This window comes from Ursus americanus, chromosome 4 (assembly GCF_024610735.1).
Source record: "Ursus americanus isolate L20-20 chromosome 4, mUrsAme1.1.p, whole genome shotgun sequence".
Classification (NCBI taxonomy): Eukaryota; Metazoa; Chordata; class Mammalia; order Carnivora; family Ursidae; genus Ursus; species Ursus americanus.
The window spans coordinates 83,662,125-83,689,578 of NC_142130.1; the positions used below are offsets into that span (position 1 = coordinate 83,662,125).

Sequence of the window (27,454 nt, forward strand, 5' to 3'; positions counted from 1 at the left end):
TGTAAAGAATCTTCAGTATGGCTCATTGTGTGTGCGTGTGTCATTGTGTGTGCACGTGTCATTGTGTGTATGTCACTGTGTGTGCATGTGTGCACACACATTACATTCTCTAGTATCTGAACCTGTGAAGATCAGGGTATTACATTATATGTTCAAATTATTTTGTAAATCATTTTTGCCTTACTGACGTCTGATTGAGAAGTTAGTGAAAAATATGGTAAAATTGGGGTAACAGAAGAGAGAAGCTTATAATCCTAGATCACATTGCTTAATTTAACAAATATTTACAGAATCTTGATGCTTTCACTGTTTGAAATATGGAAGACGCAGTGGATACAAGGCTTAGTCTCTGGTCATGTCAATATTAAGAATCTCAATGAGAAAATCTCAATACAAAAATAACAATGAAGTACCAGTACAAGATGGCTGTTCACCCAAAGTGAGTAGTGTCTCTAACAATTGCCAGACCAAGAAGAAGGGAGAGCTGACTGTGGACCAATATACTCAAAGAAGACTTTGTTGGAGAACTATGATTTGCATTTGCCACTGTCCTACTTAGTGTCCAGAGAAGGGAAGAGAAAGCATAATGCATGGAACACTGAGAATGTGAACAGCAGGAGCAAGAACTAAAAGGTAAAGTGGAGAACAAGGTCCCAGGATGACTAATTCACAATTGGATAATCATCTTTAAATGATCAAGAAATGACTTTAGTTACAACATTTTGTAGCATATTTTACTTCTGCAAATACGATACTCATCAACTATGTTAGCTTGTTTATCTACACAATTTTCTTGTGTTTATTTCTCTAGAAATCAGTTACATACACAGGAAGAATTCCTGTGGTGACACACTTGTCTATTTTGCACAGATTTCCTAAAGGCAAACACCTGCAGAAACCCTCTGCAGAGCAAGGCTAAGTCTAGAGTTTTGTTTTAGAATATCTGCTTGTCTTTTGTCAGTTTGTTTGTTTTGATATTTATAAACATAACATTATTTAAAAATTAGGCATATTTTTTTCTTATTCATGCTGTTACCGATTCATGTTAACACTTGAGCACTTTTTTTTTTTAAAGGTTTTATTTATTTATTTGACAGAGATAGAGACAGCCAGCGAGAGAGGGAACACAAGCAGGGGGAGTGGGAGAGGAAGAAGCAGGCTCATAGCTGAAGAGCCTGATGTGGGGCTCGATCCCATAATGCCGGGATCACGCCCTGAGCCGAAGGCAGGCACTTAACCGCTGTGCCACCCAGGCGCCCCAACTCTTGAGCACTTTTTATTTAATTCTCCAATTTTTCTTTTATTTTTATTTGGGGCTTAGAATTTATCTTTCAAATTCATGGAGGTTTTTATGTAAATGAATTAATTTGATATTTGTTTCCAATATTTTTTCTATTGGTTTTGTATTATAGTTTTACTGTTTTATGCTAATATACAAAAATGTAACTTAGTAAGATATAATATCTGTGATATTAAATGGTCCGTAATTTACTTTTAAGTGTTTTTAGAAAAAGCAGTGGGATATACAGAAGTAGAAAAGTTAACTGCAAATCTACAAACTTGAGCTGTTTAGATCATATTTGAAGGATGTTGTCTGAAATTCTTACTACAGAAACAGCTAAGAGAGACACTTAAAATATTTAAGTATTAAATAATATAAAGTATTACTAACTAAAGTACACTAGTACGTTGTGATAGCTTGTCTCTGAGGTGGCTCCCAAAGAACCAGCCTCCTAGAATTTAAACTCTTGTATGGTCCCTGCCCACAAAGAATGAATTTTGTGCCTATACATTTAAAAAGTCCATTGGTTTCCAATTTTGAGGTCTTATAAATCCTGAGCCACAATGAAAGGTGTCTAGTTACCCTGCTGACGAGACTATGTGGAAACGCCCTAAGAGTATATAGTGAGGGAGACATAGTTGTCTAAGCATTTCAATCGAGCCTTCCATGACCTCTAGTCCAGGCACTACCTGACTGCAGCTATATGAGAGACCCCAAGTGAAACCAGAAGAACCTCACTGAAAAAAAATAGGAAACTTTGCAATAAAGAAATAAGTTAAAATAAAAACAGAAATATAAAGAATACAAGCTTTTTGTGGAGTTTGACTGCATTGAGAGTCAAAAGATAGAAGAGAATTTTCTCAACCTGATAAAGTTTATCCCCCCCATCCTCACCCCCCAAAAAGCCCCCCCATGACCTATGGATAACATCATTTAATGATGAAAGACTGAACTGCTCAAAATCAGGGACAAGACAATGATGCTCATTCTTACTATTTTTACTCAACACTGCATTAAAAGACCTGGCCAGTGGAAAAAGGTAAAAATAAGTAAATAAATGAAAGCAATACAGATTTGTTTGCAGATGGTTAGTGTGTATGTAGAAAATGCTAAGTAATCTTCAAAACATCTCTTGCAACTCCTAAGTAAATTTAGCAAGATTGCAGGGTACATGGTCAATATAATTAATCCTGCCCTTTGCCACAATATGGATGTACCTTGAGGGCGTTATGCTAAGTGAAACAGCCAAACACGGGAGAATAAATACCACATGATTCCACTTCTGTTAGGAATCTAGAATAGTCAAACTCATAGAAGCAAAGAGTAGAACAGAGGTTGCCAGAGGGTGGGGAAGGGGGGGGGATGAGGAATTATTTTCTAATGGAAATAAAGTTTCTGTTATGTAAGATAGATAAGTCCTGGAGATCTGCTGTAAAACATAGTCCCTATAATTAATAATATGGTATTGTACACTTGAAAATATATTAAGAGGATAAATGTCATTTTAAGTGTTCTTAGGAAGGAAGGAAGGAAGGAAGGAAGGAAGGAAGGAAGGAAGGAGAAAAAGAGAAAGAGAGAGAGAGAAAGAGAAAGAAAGAAAGAAAGAAAGAAAGAAAGAAAGAAAGAAAGAAAGAAAGAAAGAAAGAAAGAAGAAAGAGAGAGAGAGGGAGGGAGGGAGGGAGGGAGGGAGGGAGGGAGGGAGGGAGGGAGGGAGGGAGAAAAGGAAAACAACACAGGACAAGACAAAAGAATAGAAGGAAACTTTTGGAGGTGATAGATATGCTTTGTATCTTACTCGTGGTAATGGCATCACAGGTTTATGCGTATGTTCAAACTCATCAATATATATATTAAATGTATGCAATTTTTGTATATCAGTTAAACTTCAGTAAAACTAAAAAAGTCTAAATGTATTCAATTGCATACTCTTGAGCAGTCTCTTTTTTTCTCCAGGGTTATTATTTAACAATGGAAATTTCAGAAAAGGAAAAGAAGGCATATTACTCTCACTATATCATTTTCTATGCATGTTTCACATAGTTTAGTTTTTACTATAAATTACGTTATCTGAAATTTTACTTAGCAATTTAATCATGGCATTTTTCTCATTATGAAATAACTGAATAAGCACTGAAAAGGAATTTATAAAGAACTCTTAAAAATTAATAATAAGAAAGCAAATGGTGCAGTTTAAAAATTGGTCAAAAATTTGAACAGATATTTCACAAAAGAAAATACGCAATGTCAAATAAATGTAGAGATGCACAATACCGTTGGTCATCAGGAAAACAGAAACTACAACTACAGTGAGCTATCGCTGCACAAATACTCAAATGGCTTAAAGTAAAAGGACTGACAATATCAAGTGTTAGAATGTGGAGCAATAGGAACTCTCATACACTGCTGGTGAAAATATATAATGGAACAACTATTTTGGAAAATAAATTGTTTATAATCTTACAATTAATCCTAGTTGGAAATGAAATGGAAATGGAAAATCCTAGTTGGAAATGAAAAGGAATGAATTATTGAAACACAAAAGGACATAGGTAAATCTCAAAACATTATACTGGGTAAAAGGATTCAGATGCAAAAGAGCATGTATTATATGATTCCATGCATATGACATCTAGAAAGGCAAACCAATCTATAGTGGCGGAAATTAGATCAGCAATTGACTGGTATATATTATTTCTATATATATATTTCTAATATATGGAAATATATTAGAAATGTAGAGTTGGAATATACTTTTTTAAACCATAAAGTTGAATTTCTAAACACATTAATACATTATAATTAAAATCCTTGGTACATTTTGCTTTAACAGAATTCAGCACCAGGCGGAATCATTGACAATTCTTATGTTTCAAGTCTTTTCTTGTTGCTGTGGGTTCCCATGACTTTCCAGGGATCATTCATATCTACCATCTGTTTTCCCCCTATTTTCAAAGTAATACTGTTATTTCTTCTCTCTAACTCTCTGTGTCTCTTCCTTTGTCTCTCTGACTCTCTCTCTCCTTGCCTCTCCTTTCTCTTTCTCTCCCCCCTCCCTTAACAACCTTTCCTCTTCCCTTCCCTCTCCCTCTTTCTCTGTTGGTCAACCTGGACATTTTAATACAATTCTTGAAAACTAGAACTCTTAAGATGTACCTAGTTTTGCAAATCTACATCATATTAAATAAATTATTTTACAAAGAACTCCGTGAGGTTTTTAGTCATTTTTTAAAAATTATACTAGAATTCTGTGTCCCAGTCACCCTTTAACCTGATGAAACAGGGGTTAGGTAATCTTTTATGGAAAATGCTTTTTATGGTAATAATATTTTCCCTGAAGTTTAAGTTTAAGTTCCTAAAACGTAAGTGATGTTAACTCAATTATCATGGCAATCATTTTACAATTTATACATGTATCAAATCATTGTGCTATACACCTAAAATTAACAATAAGTCAATTATATCTAGATTTAATAAAAAACCACATTAACTCAAAGGGCATGTGTAAGGGGAAAAATGATGAGTCAATACTCATATTACGTTCCCCATGTATTTAGCTAAACTTTATTATCCAGAACTATTAAGGAAATCATTCATATTATTCATGTTGCAAATTGAGTTGCTTATCATAAACTGCATTTTAATCTTTTAGAACTAGAAGAGAAAAGTTAAAATTATTGCTTTCTGATCATAATACTGAATACAAGCATTATTATTATTAATACATGGAGTGGTAATTGAAAAATTTTGTAATTAATTTCCATAGCAAACTACACCTTTGATTGCTCACATAATTTCTATTACTTCATGACTTAACTATTTGCTCTTTTTGTTAACTTCATGCTGCCCATTTTTTAAAATCTCATCACCTTTAGAAATGTTGAAATTCCTATCATCAATCTTAGTACTTGCCTATTAAACTCAAACTTAGATTTCCTACCTGGCCTACTGTCCCTCCAAAAATAGAATATGATGGGAAATGGCTGCTTCTCTTGACTAAAGTTGGACATAATCTATAATAAATTATCCATTAAAACCAAAGCATAAGCAACCACAAGCTCTCTGAGAAGTGTGGGTTCAAACATTTAATGTTTATAGTAACAAAAGCACCTTTCAATCTGTACCACCTTTTGATCCACACACCCCTAGACCCAATCAGTAAAATCCTCCTACTACACTTTAGGTCAGCAAATATTTTCGGTAAAGGACCAGATAAATTTTGTGGGGCACATAATAGCCTCTGTCACATATTTCCCTTTGATTTTTTTTTCTTCATTTTTTAAACGACCCCTTAAAAATCTTAAAACCACACCTAGTTCATAAGGCATAAAAAAGCACAGAATACCATTATGGTTTTAAGTTGAATGAAAAATTCATTATCAAAAAGTTGTCCCTCTAAGTATGTCATTTTTAAATATTTTGATTTTTAACATTTTTTTTTAAAGTATGGCCTACAGTCTGTATAACTTCTCAGGGTCCTCTATCTCTGAAGTTAAAATCCTGTGGCTGTGTAGTGGTTCAGCTGCCGTACAGATAAACCCAAAATTTCAGTGCTTTTATTTAGACAGCAGTTTAAGTTTTGCTAATGTAAGTTTTTATTAGCAGTTGGGGGTGGAAGTTTGTGTCACAGAATCACTTGGGGCCCTAGGCTGAGGGAAATTCTATTATCTTCAACACATAATTTACAAATCCTGAGAACTCCCTGAGCATTGACATGAATAGCGGGCTTGGGTAGAGAGAGAGAATTGGGGGTGGGAAATAGCTTCTAGCCGACCAAGGATGGAGGTCCACATGCTATTTGGATGAACTCAGTCATGTGTCCACGCCTGTTCATGGGAGGCAGGATAGTGGAGTCATACTGGGCATCTAAAAGGGAGAAGCAATAAATAGTTATAGCAATAAATACCTAGTATCTGACTCAGGTACATATAGACAAGTAAGACTTTGAGCAGAAATTTGATTTTAAGACAAATTTCCTACGAATCAAACATTTGCTTAAACAAAAGATACCTTTAGATAAATTAATTTAGATGAACTTTTTCTGATTTTACAATGAAAGAAAGAAAGAAAGAAAGAAAGAAAGAAAGAAAGAAAGAAAGAAAGAGAAAGAAAGAAAGAAAGAAAGAAAGAAAGAAAGAAAGAAAGAAAGAAAAAAATAGAGAAAGGAGGGAGGGAGGGAGGGAAGGAAGGAAGGAAGGAAGGAAGGAAGGAAGGAAGGAAGGAAGGAAGGAAGGAAAAAGAAAGTAAAGAAAAAGCGGGGGAGGAAGGGAGGGAGAGAGAAAAAAGGAACTTCTCATTTTTGGGTCATAGTACTTTCCAGAAACATAAGCCAATATTAATGAACAGCCACATTAATAGTTCAGTGAAGTGATAGAAGCGACAGAGACTATCTTTATGTTAGATATTCATGTATAATTGATAGTCTTCATATTCATGTGGAATAATGGTTATTTATGTCTGATGGGTAAGGTTTAATTTGTCCAAGACTGAGTCCTTCCCCTTGGCCTGTCAGAAAAATAGTTGTTGTCTCACAAAGCTCCATATAAACTAAATCTAACACCATGACTAAGGCAATCAATTCTGGTCGTCTAAAAGGCGTGGACCCTGATCCTGATCATGCCAGGGGATGGGCTGGCAAGATACAGCTAGAGTCAAGTTTCTGTCGTGTGAAATGGCTGTGGGAGAGGTCAGGTCTGATCTAGCAGCGTAGAAGCCCCACAGTCATGAGGTCACGAGTCTTCTCCCAGGAAGACTGCTCTGCTAGACCTTGTGCGGCTCTGGAATAAATGAGCAACTCATGAGTTCTCCTCCGTGAGTGCTGCAGTGACAGCCAGGGAGGCAGGCACTACTTAACCATCGTGCTGACTGACTTGCATGGCAATGTTATTTTTTCTTACATACTTTTAATTTTTCATTTATTTTACAGTGTAAATCTTACCTTAGTATTTATAATTCCTTCCACTCTTTTTTCTCCACTTTTTCCTCCTAATATTTTTAATCTTCTATCAAATTGGGCGTTCGGAGTCAAGTATAGATGTAAAGTGAAAGGAAAAAAGAACCATGAAACTAAATAAACCATAAATTTCTATTAATAAAAAGATATTTCATTAGTTTCATTTTAGTGTTGTACTTTAGTCGTTTTACTCAGATGTAGCCATATTTATTCAATAGCACCCTCCAATAATATCTGAATTTTACCAGGACTACAAAGGTGGAAAGCACAGAGCATAAATAAGTCAGGGAGTTTAATAAATTATCCAACATGTCTATGTTTGAGTCTAGGTTGTTTTATAGGAAATTGAGGGACCACTTATTTACAAAGAATACATCTCTTTAGAGCTTTTATTCTGTAGCTAGACCTTCACAAAGCAGCCATTTCCAATTCTTTCATCTTTCCAGAAAAATACAAATGTAGTGATTCTCAAACTAACTTCTGAAAAGATTGAAGATTGGTAACTTACTTGAATATTACCAAAAAAATAATGTGTAAATACATGGTGTGCCTAAGTTGTTTTTATAATATACACAGTAATTTTTAAAAATGAATCTTAAGACCTTCGGTAGAAATGCCTTTACTTCAGGTGTTCTTTTAAATAAATTGTTTCAAGCACATAAATTATTACATTAAGGGATACATTCATTCAATCTTTATGTCATTGTCAGATTTTTTATTTCTCTACTTTGCTTTGGGTGATACAGAGAAAGAACTTGTAAGCTATTTTCCAAGTGCCGCATCCAACATCTTGGCCTGCTTTGATGTTGGCACAGGGCTTGTTACATGGTGGTGTTGCTCTTGGACCATCCAGCTACCCTTCCAGTCTTCTGAACATCAGTTTTCATGACTAACCTGTGATTAAAATAATCTCAAGGTTTTAACTATAATATTGGAGAATTATCTTGTAACTATTTTAACATAAAAGGATTTATTATAATGTCAGGGATGGGTGTCATTTTAGGTATCTGTATCTTATTCAACTGATAGTAGAGACCAAGTATAAAGAATATAAGAGACCAGAAACTTCCCACCCTCCCTTGTGAACCTTCATGTCACTACAGAAGACGCAGTCAAGGAGGGGATTTAATAGAAAAAATAGCACAGGAGGGCACTAGAGTGTTTTGTTTTAAGTTTCTTTGAAATTCCAGTTAGTTAACACGTAGTAGTTTCAGGTGTACAACATAGTGATTCAACACTTCCATACAACCCTGATGCTCGTTCCAGCAAGTGCCCTCCTTAATCTCCAACACCTATTTCCCCATCCCCCCCACCTCTCCTCTAGAAACCATCAGTTTGTTCTCTAGAGTTAAGAGTCTGTTTCTTGGTTGCCTCTCTATCTCCCTTTTCTTTCTCTCTCTCTTTCTTTCTTCCTTCCTTTATTTCTTTCTCTTTCTTTCTTTCTTTCTTTCTTTCTTTCTTTCTTTCTTTCTTTCTTCTTTTAGTGTTTTGATCTAATTGTTTTATAAGGAAAAAAAAGTTATAATTGTAAGAATGCATATTCCCAGATTTGCACTAATGAGCAAATGACAATTACTTATACGCAACAACATTATTTGTTAGAAATTCACGACTAATCCTAAAAATCCTTCTGACACTGATGTTCTCAACTCTGGAAGTGTCAGTTTTATTTAACATTTGAAGGCTTATTTTTAGGATTGTTATTATTCTCAATTGGAAGATTATTGATTTAAACTTTTATCTCAAAAGAAAAATGAATCATGCTAAGCTTTGCTAATTTGAAAAGAAGTAAAGGGACAAGAAAATGAGAATAAATGAAACTTTCTAGTTCTCTTTTGATTGGAAAAGTTATTTTTATAACCAATCATTTCAGAGGTCTATCAGTTTAATAGACTTCATACTTAATAAAGATCATGAAATATTGCATTTAAAATAATTTTGCTGTTAATGTTTCCTAACTTGTCAAGTTTGACCACAGCAAGTTTACATTATACTTCACCATAAAATTTGTATCTAATGAATCATTGAACACTCCAGCAAAAACTTAGGATGTACTATATGCTGGCTAACTGAACATAGCAAAAAAAATATTGATTGATCAGCCACAAATATCACTAATATCCTATATTGAAAATTCCTAAGTCAAAGAAATAGAAGATTTCTACAATGACTTTATGATTGAAAATGAATTCTAATTACAAATTGTAAGAGGAGGAACATGTTTATTTGATTGAATGGTTCATTGTTATTATGATTAATTCACCCCTAACTAGAGTTAGAAAGAAGTAAAATTTGAATTACTAAGAGCAAAATATTAGAATCACTTTAATAAAATATAATCCAACTATACGCTATATAATGCATTGATTTTAATTATATCAATACATCATTTTCTGTCAGAAGTACCAAGATATCTTTGCATATCACTGAATTACAGTTTATTTCTAAGTGCTAGACATTGTAAGCAAAATTTATCCTATTCAGATCTTAAATTCCCCTATAGTCTTTCTTTCCCCAATGATGTTAGGTATATAAAATATGTCATAGACATATGCTGAAATGCCTTCATAATTCAAAATAAGCAACACAACCTTGAACCTTCAAAATAGGCAACCACTTCAACCTTGAAGTATGTTTTATGCAGTTCAGTCCCTAAGGTCTATCAAAGTATGTTATTTGCCCCTCCGATAATTATACTAAACCTCTAGACGCATTTCTGTTTTCTCTTTCATATGTGAATTCTTAACAACTGTCCCTTAGTCTGTGCCTCATACACTGTCCTGTTCTAAATAAATAAATAAATAAACAAATAAATAAATAGAAAAACAAAAACTGTGTTGTTTCAATGGGTAGTCTAATTTTATAGCCTAGAGACTAAGGGAGCCTCCAGTCTTTCTTTATAGACTAACACAAAACAATGAAAAATATCAAAAAGCTGTCACTAACTAGTTTTGTGATCTTGGCAAAGTCATTTACTCTATCTGGCCTTGGTCCCTTGTTTGTAAAATGAAGAAGGATAACCAGCAACCTTCTTCAAAGTCCCATCTTAAACAAAGATTTTCATGATGTAAAGTTTAATCAGAATTAAAATATATTTTTGAAATAATGAATACAGAAGCAAAGTAATAATTTGGATGGTTTGCTAATTAATGTAAGCTAAAAATGAATCTAAAAAAGCATCATACGTCTTAAGTGTCCATCTGACAATAGCCACTGTTGCTAGTGTTTAGATTACCCTACTCACCTATGCCAGTTCACTTGTGCTGGGTCTCCCTTTATCCTCCCAAACATAGCACATCCAATAACAGAAAAATGTTACTCACTATTGAACTACCCAATCCTTATGCAGATTTTTGCCAAAGTAGCACTTTTAAAAGTAATGGACCCACCCCCAGTGATTTTTTTTTTTTTCCAGAAAGTCCCTTCCCTTGGATGACAAGCAACAGCCAACCAGTGGAAATTTTTACAAAACTCTTGGCTTTCTGTACTAACCTAATAGCAGATGGATATTTCCCCACTACAGATGAAACAAATTGTTTCTCTTTGGATAGGTTTTCCCATTAAACAAACTTTTGCCATTGAAATCTATGTTTAGATTTGGGCTGCTGGGACATCACCAAGTTAAATAGATGCTTGCTGAAATATCTAGTTTTATTTTGCTGATTCAGAAACATGTTAATTGTTCTGTGAGTTCAGTAATAATAGCAATTATTATTTTTAAATAATGACTTTGTCAAAAGGTGGTACTTCTAATGTTTGATTTCTTTGGCTCATGAAGTAGACTTCAATCTTATATAAATTACTTAATCTACATTTCTTTTCCCTGAATACAAATGAAGCGTTTCAACTTTTTTGTGTGTGTGACAATCACACTTTGCTCAAATTTGCCCACAGAGAAGTTCAAGACCAGCAAACCCCTTAACTGTTGCTTAATGGAAAAGAAGAAAAAAAAAAGATTTTTTAAAAGTTTATACCTATATTTATTTTGGGCAGCCTGCCCCTTCTTGATCTCGGTTTCCTATGTGTAAAATGATGAGCTTGCGTTAGATTATTTCCAAAGTCTTTCCAACCCTGAATTACTAGGACTCTATGACCCCATTTACAAGACTTCCTAAGCTAATTTACCGCAGATGTACTCTTGTCCAATATCAATGCCAATAAACATCAGCATTGAGAAACAGCTAATAAGAAGCTAAATGTTTTGATGTTGCAAACAGATATTAATATAAATGAAAGCACAGCTTATTTCTCATTAACTAGAACGGGATTTCTTTGGTCATTTTTTTGTGTTACGTATTACATATAAGGTTGGTTTTCCCAGCTAACTTCAGTGTGTTGTCCCATTCTCTTTTCCACCCTCACTTTATTCTTCATCTTCTATCATATTACAGATTCAGAGAGATTGAGTTGGGAATATCATCATTTGAAGGGAATACTGTTATTCAAGCCTCATCTCATCCTTCTCACCCAAATGTTCTCATGCCCAAGGTACGGCCATAAGGCATACATTGCCTAAGGATTAACGTGGTTACAAATTAAGAATAAAGTGACCTATGGAAAGTACCGATTTTTTGTTTACAGCATACCAATTCCCTGCTTCTCTCTTACTAAGAAACCTTTTCAGGCAACAATATTTTCAGCCTCAAAAAATTAATCTAAGTCCATTAAGATAATTCCGTTTTCAGAGAACTATTAAATTTGCCAGTTTTCCTTGCCCTGTGACCAATTTTGGACTATAAGAATTAAAGGGAGTCTGCTGGAGGACTTTCAGCTTCCTGATCAAGGAAACCACGATTATTGATACCACCCCCTTCTCCCTTTTTCTTATCTTGCTGGTTAGAGTTGGAGTTGCCATCCTGCCATCATAAAGAAAGACCAAGAGAAACAGACCAAGAGAAACAGACCAAGAGAAAGCAAGAAAAGACCAAGAGAAGTATGCAGAAGTGCTGACATTATTAAATGGCTGAACCAAAACCACAGCAATTACTAATATCTAGTCTTCTTGTCATATGAGAGAAAATCAAAATGTTCATTTGTGGCGAATATAATGATGGGCTGCCTAGATCCCTCCCTTCAGGATTAAAGGATTTACTCTCTCAGCCACTAGGAAGATTATGGATTAACATCTCTTGGCTGTCCATCCCTTTTCAGCTAAAGAATGCCTCCTCACCTGAGAATGTGTATGTCCTACAGGGGAACACATATTCAATGACTGGTTGATGTGAGTTGTAAAGATTTGGGTGTCTCCCCTCATCTCAGGATAGCCATCTCTGACAGCCATCGTACCTTTGGCACTCACCAAAGCATGGCTGAGGTCTTGTTATAAATAAACCTCAGCCCAATTTTCCTTCCAGAGTCTTGCTTCCTTCACATCCCTAAGGTGATATTTTTGAAAATACTCCCTCTGAAAACTTCTGACGCTAGTCTCTTTCTCAAATATGCTTCTAACAAAACCAAATTACAATATTTGCTTCATCCATTCCTAGATTTTCTGTGACTTGTGGCCAAAATTATTCCTCATTTATACATGAATAGAGAGACAATTGGGAGACTAGTGAAGTGTTCTGTTCCTTAGTTAGAAACCAGTGGATGAAACTGCTTTAGACCCCAATAAAATAAACTATGTAGTGTAATAGAAAATTTGTGACTTTTCATAGAGGTAGGGAAATCCAAGCTTAGTTACATAACCAACAAGGTAAATTTAAGAAAAATATTTAAGCCTCTTTAAAGCTCTTTTTCCTCTAATGTTAAGTGAAATAATAATATATTTTTTATTTTATTTTATTTTATTTTATTTTATTTTATTTTATTTTATTTTATTTTATTTTGGTAAATAATAAAAGGGTAACAGAGGTAAAACATCCAGCACATATGAATAGCCCTTGACCATCTTTGGCGAGGCTTTAACAAAGTAGCACATGAATAATAGCTAACACATATAGTCTCCACTCTATAAATGTCATTATTATTATTACATTAACTTAAGAATTGTTTTCTTGGAGTGCCTGGGTGGCTCAGTTGGTTAAGCAACTGCCTTCAGCTCAGGTCATGATTTCAGCGTCCTGGGATCGAGCCCTGCATCCAGCTCCCTGCTCAGCGGGGAGCCTGCTTCTCCCTCTCCTTCTGACCCTCCCCTGCTTGTGCTCTCTCTCTCTCTCTGATAGATAAATAAAAATCTTTTTAAAAAATAAAGTAACATATTAAAAAAAAAAAAAAGAATTGTTTTCCTGAAAGGAAACCAGTCAAAAATTATAATTCCAGGTTTGACCATCCAACCACTTATGTTGTAGAAGTAACTTTTGGCATTTATTGATTTCCTCTCTCAATTTTATTTTAAAATATCTATGTGGTCCAAGATCTTCACTGGGATTTATGGAAATGGCACAAGTGGGAAGATTTGGGAAAATGGGAATGATGGGTGCACATTCAATCCTGTCTCTGAGCACCCCCAGAGGGAATCCAGTGGAGAAGAGCAGGGATGCATTCATCATGGCTTTGGACCCAAGATGCAAGAATCCTCCAGATGGGGCACATGTGCCACTCCTACCCAAGATCAGAACCTAAGACCTTTTTATAGACATTTCTGTGCCAATTTTGACAGACACTTGTTCCTTTAGGCATAGAGACTTTGGGGCAGACACTTGTTCCTCATGCTTACTTCTGCATCAGCAACCTTGGGGCATGTAGTAGATACTCAATAACTATTTACTGATCTTGAAACTTACCAATTTGTGTCAGTTCTTCATTATGCTATGCCTTTCACAGTAAAGAATTAACTCTTCCTCAGAGTTAGTCAGAAGGACTGCTTAGCCAAAAGATCAACAATTATCTTTCACTCTTTACATTAAAAAAAAAGAAAAAAGAAAAAAGTCAGTGTTTCAGGAGGATCATCTCTTAGAACAAGGGAAAGAAATGTTGGAAATATTACTATAGAAGAATTATTGCTTAAGTGAGGCTTATTCATGATAATTAGCATACCTCCGCTTCTATACCATTAGCTCATGAACAAAGACTTTCTGCTCTTAAGGAATTCATGGTCTGGTGGGAAAGTTAATGGTTAAAATCTATGTGGTGAGAGTCACGAAGGAAGTACATTGGCTTGCCACCACTGGAATCTGGATAAGGTGGGCAGGCTGGTGGGAAAGGTATATCAAGGTTCTGTTTCTGTTAAAAGCCACAGGTCCCCGGGGAACAACAATTACTGGGCAGATCGAGATAGTAGTTGGGCTCCAGCTCTATGCTTCTAGAAGAGGTTGCAACCTGGCAACTTGCAAGCTGAACCTGGCCCACACATATGTTTTATTTGGCCCCTGTATTGTGTGTGTGTGTGTGTGTGTGTGTGTGTGTGTGCGTGTGTGTGTGTGTGTTTACATTACCAACATTTAAAACTGGGAAATTTCACATAAAAACCCAAATTTCTGGCTTCTGTTGAAAAAACGGAAATATCTGGCAATACTGGGCTTCATTGCCCATATGACAACAGTTGGCTAGATCTCTGTGATGGCTTTCCAACAAGAAAGGAATGTGGTCTTCTGTTCAGTACAGTCCCCACCACTCCCTAATAGTCTCCAATTCTGAACGTGAGTGTCAGTTATCATTTACCATTATACTTGTAGGTTTAAGGAGTGAAGAAATATTTCTCTGTAGAGGTCTACATCTTTATCAAGAACAAGATAAAACAGATTTTTTAAATGAGAGTATTTCTTCTTAGAGATGAAAAATAATCATACGTATTTAATTCTGTTTAATTTACAGTATCTGCCTGGCCCTAAATTAAGGGAAAATCCTCAGTTCTCTGGGGTTTCATAAAGTGTTAGAGGCAATCATCAGGGGGATGCAACCTCCAGTTGACACATGAGCTGGACCCCGGCAATCAGAGGCTCCCCTATCCTTAGAACGTGTGTCCCACTTGCCTTCTCCACCCTCAGAGGCTGTCCCAAGGACACATCCTTGAGGTAGTGATGAGACCATCTAGACAATGTATGTGACTGTACCTAGTGAAGGCCTCTATATAAACATTTAAGACTTTGGCTGCAAGTGTGGAAATCTATGCAGCCATCAAAACAAGCCTCTCGTGTACATTCACTTGCTTATTAAACCTGCCACCAAGCAACCTGGCATGGCCTGCCTCTTTCTTCTATCTCTCCCTGCCCTCTGGGTACAAGGGACAGTTTCAGATTTCACCCAAGAAGCTCTCAAGAAGGTTGAGAACCAAAGAAATATTAATTTAGTGAAAAGATGACCCTTCCCTTAGCCTAATACTGGTACAGTATTATATATCATAATATATATATATAGTATATTATGTTACATTTTATATATTACATATTATATATTATATACCACACAACCTGGGGTAAGATTTGGCATATTATAACACCACAACCACTCAGATAAATGGATACATTTGAATAGTAAAAGAGCTAGGACCAAACCATTTCTCATACCACATAAATCATTCTGAGGGAGGCTTTCTGTCTTCTAAGGTATGAAAGAAATGTGTATATTTTAAATCCCTGAAGGAATATTGACACCTCTCCACCAGCTGAGAACACCTACACAAAACATTATGGATCTGTATTTCCAAAATGCATCCATCAGAATCTTCCATAATATCATCCGATAAAGACTTTAAACGACATGTCCCAGAACTTTACACTTGACCCTGTTCTTTTTAGTTATTTTTTTTAATCAATAGTTAGTGAAGACAGTGATGAGTTGCTTAATGTATTTACAGACAACAGCACTTGGAGGAAAGAATGTCTCCAAGCTAGTTTTCAGGTTCAGTATCAACATCCAGAGCATTACCCACACTACAGAACTATTTACTCTCCTCACCTCCTGAAAGGCTTGACCAATCAGATGTTCCTGCCTAGAACTTTGATTCTGGAATAGGGAACACGGAGACCATGAGGAGTGAAGAAATTACTCATAATGGCAGTGCTGCCGGACTGAATATCTTGTGGAAGAGGTCCTTGTACAAGGATATGAAAGAAGTGTCCTACCTAGATTCCCTTGGTTGCTGACCATTTTATGAATCTGGTTCCCCACCATTGTAGCAATTCTGTGCACTTCTTCATAGGATTTTAAGAAATAATTTCACTGCAGAAGTTAACCAGAGATAATTTCTGTTGCTTGCATGCAATAAGTTGATTCAGAAAAAAAATTAATGAGGGACTATTTTATAGTGGTCAGTGCAAATGTATTACAAGAAGTAAAATTTACAAGAAGTAAAATTTCAAGGAGTTGGCTTTGGTGCCTTATGCTCACCCAGGGCACTCTCTTATAAGAAAAGTTCCTATTGTAATCTGCATTCCAATCAGAAGATCATGAGAGAGTTTAATGTCTCACATGGTTACAGTTAACCACAGGATCAAATAATGGGGCCCTAATATATATTCATTCTCATTAGCAGGACTCTTCTGCTGTAGAGGCAGAAGAAAAAGAAAGCCAAAGTTTGGAGTTTCTCTAAATTATTTCCTCTCTGATTTCTAGTTTTCAGTATTTCATGATATGTGTTCTGATTGGTATGTTATTATGTCAAGTTTTTCCTTTGCTATTTCTCAAATAGTAATGAAACCCATGAACCAAGATTCCTTATTCACCCATTTACTTATCTATTTTCCACATTTTATTTTTCAATACCATAACTTCTTTCTAAGTTTTGGGACTACCTTTACTATCCATTAGGCACAATCCATGATTATTTATGTGCTTTTATAATTACTTCAAAAAACAATCTATGCATTATAATAATAAATCATCAAAGCGTATTGAATGTTTAGAAAAACAATTAGTCAGCGCTCTTTCACTGCAGTGATTTAACTTAACTGTTCATGATGTGACCTCCTTTCCCAAGATTAATTGCTTTCTCTGGCAAATACAATATCACCATATTTTCACTAATTACACCAAAAATGAGGTCTCCAAAATTAATTGTTCCTTCTTGTACCTTTCCCAATTCTCAAGAAACTTGATGTAATGATGCAAATGGTACGTGTATCAGGTACTAATTTGTTCTAAAATCTACATGAAAGGAGAACATATAGCATAGTGGGAAAAACAAAGGTTTTGTAATTGTATCTTGGATTTACTTTCTGTTTTGCTACTAACATCTTTCTTGACCATGTGCAGGTCAGCAAACACAACTGAAATCTACATGTGACTCCATTTTCCTCTTTTGTGTATTGAGTATTTGTGTGTATGTGTAAAGATGAAACAAGATATGTGTTAAAAGCATTTGTAAGCTAAAATATTCTATTAATAACAGCAGCACTTAAAGATTAGAAAGTAATGACAAGTCACTACATAAAATATGTGTGTCTTGCTGTTAGTAAAGTATTTTGACTTCCAAAAACTTGACTTCGTAAAGGCAACATCTCTCCTTTAACTAATCTGTTATCTGTCAGGTTTTGCAATATCATTCACAAAGGGAATCAAAATGGCTACCATATAAAAATACTGTAATAGATGCTAAGAATGCCCACAGTTCCTCTCCTTGGATATCTAATTGTATCAAGATAACTTGACGTATATTATAAAGATAAATAATGACACACCAAAACACAGGGTAAGTAGCACTCAATAGTAGAATCTGTGAGCAAAACATAATTTCTGAGAAGAGAAAAATCACTGCTGATTCTGTCCCTTAGAAGAGGTGGGCATTAGCTGCAACTTAAGGGAACAAAGAGAGCCCTCATTCTATTTAGAAAACATTGCTAGAAAGAGGATGTTGGCTATAAGAGAATGCTTTTGTGTTTCTTAAAGCCACCACGTATGTGGGAATTTGTTATGGCAACGATAGAAAATTAAAACAGATTTGAGTACCTGAGGGTAATATACTGTTGTAACAAATATTTAAAAAGATGTCAAAGTGGCTTTAGAATTAGTGAGTCCATTTTGAAGAGCATTATCAAAAAAAAAGCTTAGATCGCCTTGACCACACTGTTAGTAGAAATGCGGATGTTAGTGACTCTGACAGTGAAGACTGAGAAGGAAGTGAAGGACATGGTATAGAGAACATAGACTACGGTAGACTATTAGTAGAAATATGGACATAGCAGGTGCTATTGGTAAGAGTTTAGTAGGAAATAAGCAACACATTAGTGAAAATTGGAAGAAAGGTTTACCTTATTATATAGTGGCAGAAATCTTAGCAGAATTGTTTCCTACAATTACATGGAAGACTTAGCTGAAGAGATTTTTAAGCTAAAGGATGAAGACAGCAGCCTGGTTTCTTTTTCCTGCTCATAGTGAAATGCAAGGAGGGGGAAATAAGTTCAGAGAAAAATGAATAAACAAAAGGAACCAAGAGGTGATGATTTGGTCAACTCTCAGCCTATCCAGATAGAAAAAGATGCTAAAATTAAGAGATTTGCTGTCAGGAATGTAGGATCTGAAGGAAAAACTGAGGGTGTAACTGTGACAGTCTTTTCCTAATACCTCAAAAAGATCAAAATGTCAGAATACTCAGTCACACAAGAGGCTCTTTGAAGAGATTACGGATGTGACTTAAATATCCCCGAAACAAACCAGAGAAGCTCTAGGAAATTAAAGGGTATTGCTTCTGGGAGATGTCAGGAGAAGTCAAAAAAAGAGAATTAATTATGAAACAAATATCTGTGGGAAAGTCTCTTGTCTAACGGAGTGAATTTCTATGACATACATGGGAGATCCACGAAGTTCTTGCTGATTTTATACTGTAAGAAACAATGCCAGTTTAAAATAAAAGGGATTAAGTAGGAAATGAAAAAAAGCTAAAATTCTATTGGCAAGAAACAAGCTGCTAAACCTCTTCAGCTGCAAACACCTGCCATATTTCATGAAAAGGGAAGGATGATTCAGAGGAGGAAGCATGAGCCTGAAAAGGGGGCTGAAAATACAGAGAATTATTCCCAGGCCTTGAAACCTAATGCAGTCTGCCCAGCTAGATTTAGAAATTTGGAAGATCCATGCCCCCCTTCTTCCTTTAATTTGAACCTTATTTTAAATTTTCTCCTGTCTATAACTATTATCCTATGTCTGTCCTACCATTGTATTTCAGGAGCACATGATGTGTTTCTTTACTTTCACAGAGCCACAAATGTCAAGGAATTGTATACCAAGATAGATTAAACTGAGAGTCTCGCCCATTCCTAAATTAGATCATCTAGATGATGACATTTGGGACTTCTGAACTGATGAGACTTAGATGAGATTTGGGACATTTAGTTGACAGTTTAATGAGTCAGACTTTTGAGGAACTTGGGTTCCCTGAATGAATTTTGTGTGAGGGACAGAAGTAAATTTTAGGGGACCAAAAAGTGGACTGTACTAGATAGAACAATGGGCCCCCGGTGATGTCCATATGCTATTTCCGGGAATAGATAAGTAGGTTACCTTCCATAACAAAAGGATTTTGCAGATGTGATTAAGGTTAAAAAAAAAAATCTTGAGAGGGGTGCCTGGGTGGCTCAGTGGATTGAATGTCAGACTCTTGGTTTAGGCTCAGATCAGATCATGACCTCAGGGCCATGGGATCATGATGGGCTCCACACACAGTGGGGACTCTGCTTGGGATTCTCTCCCTCTCCCTCTACCCCCTGCTCACTCACTCTCCCTCTCTCTCAAATAAATAAATAAATCTTAAAAAAAAATCCTTGAGATAAGCAGATCATTATCCAGGTAGGCCCAATGTAATCATGAGTCTTTTTAAGCACAAAACCTCTCCCAGTCTTCCTGTTGTTGCAGAACCAAAGAGATAGATGGTAGTGTGAGAAGAACCTGATCCATTGGTGACTGCAAGGGTGGAAGCAGGTGCCATAAGCCAAAGAATGTGAGTGGTCCCTAGAAACCAGAAAAGGCCAGGAAAGAGATTCTTCTCCTAGAGCTTCCAGAAATAAATGCAGTCCTGTCAACACCTAGTGACTAGGTTAAATATTAGCCCGGTGAGACCTGCATTGGGTTTCTGACTGATAGAACCATAAGGATCATGCAAAGCAAGAACTGTCCATCCCTAAATTAACTATAGTTACAAAGTAAAGTGCAATTCTCAATTTAAAAAGTTTGAAAAACCCTGGTAAAGATGGCATTTTAAACAAATAAATAACTTCATTGTCTAGCCTACATTTCCAGTTACACATCAAAAATGCACCTTATATTGTAATCACTAAAAACAAGTTGTACTTTCCTGAACATGACTTAGGCTCTGTAACCTTGTTCAAATGCTCTTTCTACCCAGACTTTATTACCCTTGTTTATCTGGCGAGCTTCTGCACATCCTTCCACATCTCTTTCAAGAATCCATTCCCACAGAGACACTTCCTGGGGCCCCTCTTCCCACAATTATTGTCTATCTAAAAAGCTGTCTGTCTCCCTCTATTGACATATCTGCTCTGGTCTGAACACTTGCGTGCCCCCAGAATTCACATGCTGGAATCCTAATGCTGATGGTGGTGGTGTTAGGAGATGATTAGGTCTTGAGGGTGAGATCTTCATGAATGGGATTAGCACCTTCTGCTTTTGTTTTTGTTTTTAGAGACAGAGAGAGAGGGAGAGTCTGGGAGAGGCAGAGGGAGAGAGGGAGAGAGAGAGACTTAAGCAGGCTCCATGCCTAGCACAGAACCCCACCATGGGCTCCATTTCACGACCCTGAGATCATGACCCGAGCCAAAATCAAGAGTTGGTCGAAAAACCAACTGAGCCACCCAGGTGCCCCATGGGATTAGCACTTTTATGAAGGGTTCCTATGGAGCTCCCTAGCCCTCACCTATCCCCCTGTTTTCAGACTTCCAGCCTCCAGAGCTAAATTTCTGTTTTTTGTAAGTCCCCCAGTCTGTGGTATTTTGTTATAGTCAACTGAAGGGACTAAAACAGAATCTTATCTTTTTTTTTTAAATTAGTAGAAACTGCTGTGCAACAGCTCTTGATCTCCTACCAAGTAACCCCATTGAAACACTACTAGAAATTTGAAAAAAAGTACTTAAGCAAATATAAATCATTGCCAGATAGTCATGGAAAACTTATGCTAGTCTGTCTGTATATTTTTTTAAGAGGGTCAAAAAGTGTGAACAAAGAAGCATCTGTGTGCGCATGTGTGTGTGTCAGGTATGCATACACAAGTGATTTTACAGAAAAATCACAAGATCATGAAAAATATTTTGACATGATTAGGGAACTGGCTTAGGCAACAGTAAACTAAAGACAGAATTTATCTTTGGATGAAAAAATATAAACAAGATTCTCCAGGGATAGGTGCTATGGCCAATTTTGTTTCCCCTCATAATTATGTGTTTTTTGGTGTCATTCTAAAACAAAATACTTGGTTATATAATATACAATTTGGCCCAATATGGCAATTTATCATGAGATCTTCATAGGGGTTGACCTGTAAAAAGCAACTCATACAAATTATTAATCATTTTTTTAACTAAAACCAGAGGAAGTAAGATATTTAGTGGAGAATCTGTTTTTAAAGGTATATCTATATGTAGAAATGGATTTTTAACAATTTAATCATACTTTTTAGAAAGTATGTAAAAGAAAGTAAAAAAATCATGATTTTCTACTTTTTTAAGTTAATGTAGTCAATTATAGTGGTTGATATAAACTCAGGCACCTGATTCTTTCTTTTAATCATTCTTCATTATGCACCAAGCTGAAAGAGTGATATTACATTTTTTAATCATCTTGAATACCTCCATCTTTACAAGCACAAGAACTAAACTGATCTTTATTCTTTAGAAGTTCTTATCAGCTTTCAGGATCTCTTCCACTTTCAGAACAGGAGATCAACAAAATCTCAATTATGTTAAGTAAAAGTTATTTGCCTGTAAATTTCAGGAATCGAATAGACATATTATTAGGGAAAAGAAGATGATTTTTATTCTAGTTATCCTTTCCTGTGCAAAATACCAAAATTAATGTCTTAAGTCAATTTCTCCCTTGAATATTATAATGGCCAAGATGTGGCTGCACATTTTAATTTTCACTGTGAGGTGCTTTCTGCATAGACATTTCCTAATGTATGTTTCAAGAATTTCCCACAAAATCAGTAGTACTGGGGAAAAATATTTCAAAATAACTGTTTATTCTTTCACACAAGTTCAGATTGTTGGTTAAAAACTATTTATTTGCATAAAAACAATGTATTTAACACAATTATATACTTAGCAGCGTAGCCTCATAGATGTTCAATATAGTAATAATAGAACTATTTGTCATCCAGTATTCCATGTTTCAAAAAAATATTAAAACAGTATTTCTTTAATATGTTCTTTTTTCTTCAAATTTTTTGCAATTTGTTCAAGTTTGTGAAAATGTATAGACACATTTCATACTTTTTCCACAAATATTTTCAGATATGAAATGGTAAATCCAAACTTAGAGCATATACAGGAAATGTATCAAGTTATTCCTCATAACTTATGTCAGTTCTTTTATGATAAATTGAAAACGTCATTGACCCTCAGATCAAGGGCATATATTTTATCAGTAATTAATGCAAAGAGAACTATAGCAACACTATATTTTATGATATAGTAAATATATGTCTTTCAAATTCAAGTTCTTTCAACATGCATTGTACTTAACTGAGGGTCTTACATATTTTTTTCACATTTTTTTAATAATTTTTTTTATTATATTATGTTAGTCACCATACAGTACTTCCCTAGTTTTTGATGTAAAGTTCCATGGTTCATTACTTGTGTGTAACACCCAGTGCACCATGCAATACGTGCCCTCCTTAATACCCATCACCGGCCTAACCCATTCCCCCTCTCCCTTCCCCTCTGAAGTCCTCAGTTTGTTTCCCAGAGTCCATAGTCTCTCATGGTTCATTCCCACTTCTGTTTACCCCCCTTTCTTCTTCCCTTTCTTCTCCTACTGATCTTCCTACTTTTTATGTTCCATAAATGAGTGAAACCATATGATAATTGTCTTTCTCTGCTTGACTTATTTTACTTAGCATTATCTCCTCCAGTCCCGACCGTGTTGCAGCAAATGTTGAGAAATCGTTCTTTAGGATAGCTGAGTAATATTCCATTGTATATATGGACCACATCTTCTTAATCCAGTCATATGTTGAAGGGCATCTTGGCTCCTTCCACGATTTAGCTATTGTGGACAATGCTGCTATGAACATTGGGGTGCATATGGCCCTTCTCTTCACTACATCTGTATCTTTGGGGTAGATACCCAGTAGTGCAATTGCTGGATCATAGGGTAGCTCAATTTTTAACTTTTTAGGGGACCTCCACACTATTTTCCAAAGTGGTTGTACCAACTTGCATTCCCACCAACAATGTAAGAGGGATCCCCTTTCTCCACATCCTCTCCAACATTTGTTGTTTCCTGCCTTGTCCATTTTTGCCATTCTAACTGGTGTAAGGTGGTATCTCAATGTGGTTTTGATTTGAATTTCCCTGATGGCTAATGATTTTGAACATTTTTTCATGTGTCTGTTAGCCATTTGTATGTCTTCATTGGAAAAGTGTCTGTTCATATCTTCTGACCATTTTTTTAATTTGTTTATTTGTTTCTTGTGTGTATTGAGTTTGAGAAGTTCTTTGTAGATCTTGGATACCATCTTTTATCTGTAGTGTCATTTGCAAATATCTTCTCCCATTCCCTAGTCTGTCTCTTAGTTTTTTTGACTGTTTCCTTGGCTGTGCAGAAGATTTTCATCTTGATGAAGTCCCGCAAGTTCAGTTTTTTTGTTTCTCTTGCCTTTGGAGATGTGTCATGAAAAAAGTTGCTGTGGCCCTTGTCAAAGATGTTGCTGCCTACATTCTCCTCTAGGATTTTGATGGATTCCTGTCTCACATTGAAGTCTTTCATCCATTTGGAGTTTATCTTTGTGTATGGTGTGAGAGAGTGGTCAAGTTTCATTCTTTTGCATGTAGCTGTCCAATTTTCCCAGCACCATTTACTGAAGAGACTGTCTTTTTTCCACTGGATGTTTTTTCCTGCTTCGTCAAAGATTAGTTGCCCAAAGAGCCGAGGGTCCATTTCTGGGTTCTCTATTCTGCTCCGTTGGTCTATGTGTCTGTTTTTGTGCAAGTACCATGCTGTCTTTGTGACCACAGCTTTGTAGTATAGCTTGAAATCCGGCAATGTGATGCCCCCAGCTTTGTTTTTCCTTTTCAGCAACTCCTTGGCAATTCGGGGCCTTTTCTGGTTCCACACAAATTCAAGGGCTGTTTGTTCCAGTTCTTTGAAAAACGTCATTGGTATTTTGATCAGGATGGCATTGAAAGTGTAGATTGTTCTGGGTAGCATAGACATTTTAACTATGTTAATTCTTCCGATCCATGAGCATGGAATATCCATTACCCATTCTTCCATAATATCTATGAGTTGTACAAGACTTTGTGGTTGTGATTAAAAATCAAAACATCATTCAAAGAGTGACAGAGTTATAGAAGCCTGTGCAAGCACCTTGTTTTGAGGGTTTTTTTTTTTTTTTACTCATTAGATAATTTTGTTTTGAGTTTTTTTTACTTATTAGATAACTTTTCTTTTAAGATTTTTTTTCTGTTAATGCAAATGAAAAGGAAGAAAATTGGCATTTAGGAAACTATTATAAGCCAGGTATTTTCTGTCATGGTCTATAACTTTTTGCATCACATTGTGACTAGTTATCATAATTCCCATTGTATAGAGGGGGAGATCTGACCTGTAAAATATTAGTTGTCTTGCCCCAAAGTGAGATACCCCAGAAGACAGTGTGGCTGGAAACTGATAGTCAGATCTCTGTGAAGTCTAGGTTCATATGTTTTTAATATATTACCTTTAGTGAACTGATGAAATGTTTTAGACACATACTTAATCTCCTACCTTTGTGTCCTGCCCAAAGAGGTGGGCTATGTGTTTTTAATATTTCATACAACACAATATGCTTCCATATTAAAATGACAAAACTGACTCCAGAAAATGAAGTCTAGGTACATTTAAAATGCTAAACTGAAACATCGGACATCTTGAAGTTAACAATGACTAATCCCAGATGTGACAATGACGCTAATTGTGGGATGAAAACACTGTGGACTTTGTGCAGTCTTCAACTGTGAAGTGAAAACAAGGAGGATTGTAGAATCTTGGAGTAAGAAAGAAATTTGGAGGCATCCATTTCAGTTTGTGTAAATCTATTGATAGAAAGTACCAGAGGCTGGATGTTTGCTTTTCAAATTTCTGACATAATTCTTCTCTAGGGGCTGTTTTGTGTAAGGAGGGATGATGTGAACATCTGGAAGGAAGAGCAACATCACAGCCTGCTGTGGGGGCATATCTTTTGGCAACAAATAATTTATATCAGCTGCAGAAGGAACTCTGTCCTGAAGAGTGTTATTTGGAAAGACAGTTCCCAATAACAAATTTTTAAAAAAATGTGGACATGCAACAAAAAAATTAAAAAAAAAACCACTTCTATTATATTTAAATTACATCATGCATTTATTCTAAAATGGTTAAATTTCAAGCCAACCCATATCGTTAGAGGTCCTAACTCATAAAAATCCACAAAAACAAACAAATAAGATGTTTTAACTAACTAGATAGTGGAATTCTTTCACAATGTATTTGTGTATAAAATTATCATGATGTACACTTTAAATATTTTGCAATTTTGTCAATTATACCTCAATAATGCTATAAGAAATAGAACATCAAAATAAACCATGAATTGCCTTAATGGAAAATAGATTCCAAACTCACGTGTGTGTGTATTTCTACATTATCTCTCTTTTTTTAATACTTTATTTATTTATTTATTTATTTATTTATTTATTTATTTATGAGAGAGAGAGCACAAGCCAGAGAGAGCACAAGCTGTGCAGGGACCTGATGGGGCAGCTCAATCCCAGGACCCTGGGATCATGACCTGAGCCAAAGGCAGACACTTAACTGACTGAGCCACCCAGGCGCCCTCTCTGCATTATCTCTTAATTGACTTCTATCTTTTTCTTTTAGGGAAAATAAACATAAAGATACTGTTTTGTTTTATTTGATGGATGACTTGTCATTTCTTTCATTCATTCTATTAATAGTAAAGCAAAACTCCATGTGTTGTGATTGATAACTATCTGGACCTTACAGTTAAGGAGGTAGTAAGAAAGACTAACACATACCAATTTATGCAATAGATAATTCGATTTATATGGTAAGATTTTTATGAAACAAATGTCTTCGATTTTATTGAAGTAATTGTATATTTCAGTTGAGGTGTTGAGTCCTAAGTTAGAAACTCTTAACTAAATTTTTACATGAATATAGGAAAGAAATGCATATTGCCACTTTATAAATGTTTTGATTAAAATGGATTTTGTAAGATGATTGTATCATACAAATAATTAAAACGAACCACTGCCTTTGGATATTTTTCTTCTTCTGAAAACTGAAAGAGAGCATTGAAGATACAACAGAACAAAATTTTCAGGAGATCTATACACAAACCATCACCAAACAGGATTTTTTGAGACTAAAAATAATAGATACAAAAATATAAGAAGTTCAGATATATAAGTTCAAATATAAGGAAAATCTAAGTTTGTCTATGCATTTAAGGGGAGAGAAAGAGAAAGGAGAATGATGGCAATCTCTTTAATTGCTTTTACTGGCATAGTTGCCATATAGTATATGTGTGTATAATGGCATATACTAGTTGAAATTTGTCTCCTCGGGGTTAATTCTGACCCTCCCCCCATTTCAGGAACAATGTGTTATGGGATAAATTGCCCCCCCCCCAAAATGTTGGAATCCTAACCCTTGGTACTTCAGAATGTGAACTTATTTAGAGTTAAGGTCTTTACAGAGATAAAAGGTAAAATGAGTTTATTAAAATCGGCCCTAATCCAATATGACTGGTGTCCTTATAAAAGGGGACTGTGGACACAGAGACAGACAAACATAGAACACACACAAAGTGAAGAGATACAGGGAGAAACTGGTCATCCCATAAGCCAAGAAAGACACCTGGAACAGACCCTTTCAGCACAGCCTCAAAACAAACCCTGCTGACCTCTTGATTTCAGACATCCAGACTCCAGAATCAAAAGGCAATAAGTCTCTCGGGTTTTTTAAGCCCCTCAGCTGGTAGCAGTCTGTCAAGGCAGCCCTTGCAAACTCATACAGGGTACCTCTACCTTCTTTAGCAAGCTCCTCCCCTGCTCTCCACTGCTTGGAGTTTTTCCAGTGCTCTGCCACTGCCCCAGCAATGAGAGTACCCAGACCAATAGTTCCCTCCT

The 27,454-nt window shown here is 35.7% G+C and overlaps 1 long non-coding RNA gene across 6 annotated transcripts in view; it reads right to left on the reverse strand.

Annotated features, from left to right (window-relative positions):
• Positions 1 to 4,442: 4,442 nt before the first annotated feature.
• LOC148110283 (uncharacterized) overlaps positions 4,443 to 27,454 on the reverse strand; it is a 64,216-nt gene continuing 41,204 nt past the window's right edge. For 3 of the 6 annotated variants that reach the window (XR_015724252.1, XR_015724251.1, XR_015724254.1), the window contains 2 exons: positions 7,218 to 7,281; positions 4,443 to 6,145 (listed from right to left, as the gene is read on the reverse strand). This is a non-coding gene — a long non-coding RNA (uncharacterized LOC148110283). Of the gene's footprint in view, positions 6,146 to 7,217; positions 7,282 to 13,957; positions 14,070 to 27,454 lie in introns of all 6 variants that reach the window. The other 3 variants (XR_015724258.1, XR_015724253.1, XR_015724255.1) reach the window with 2 other exon arrangements.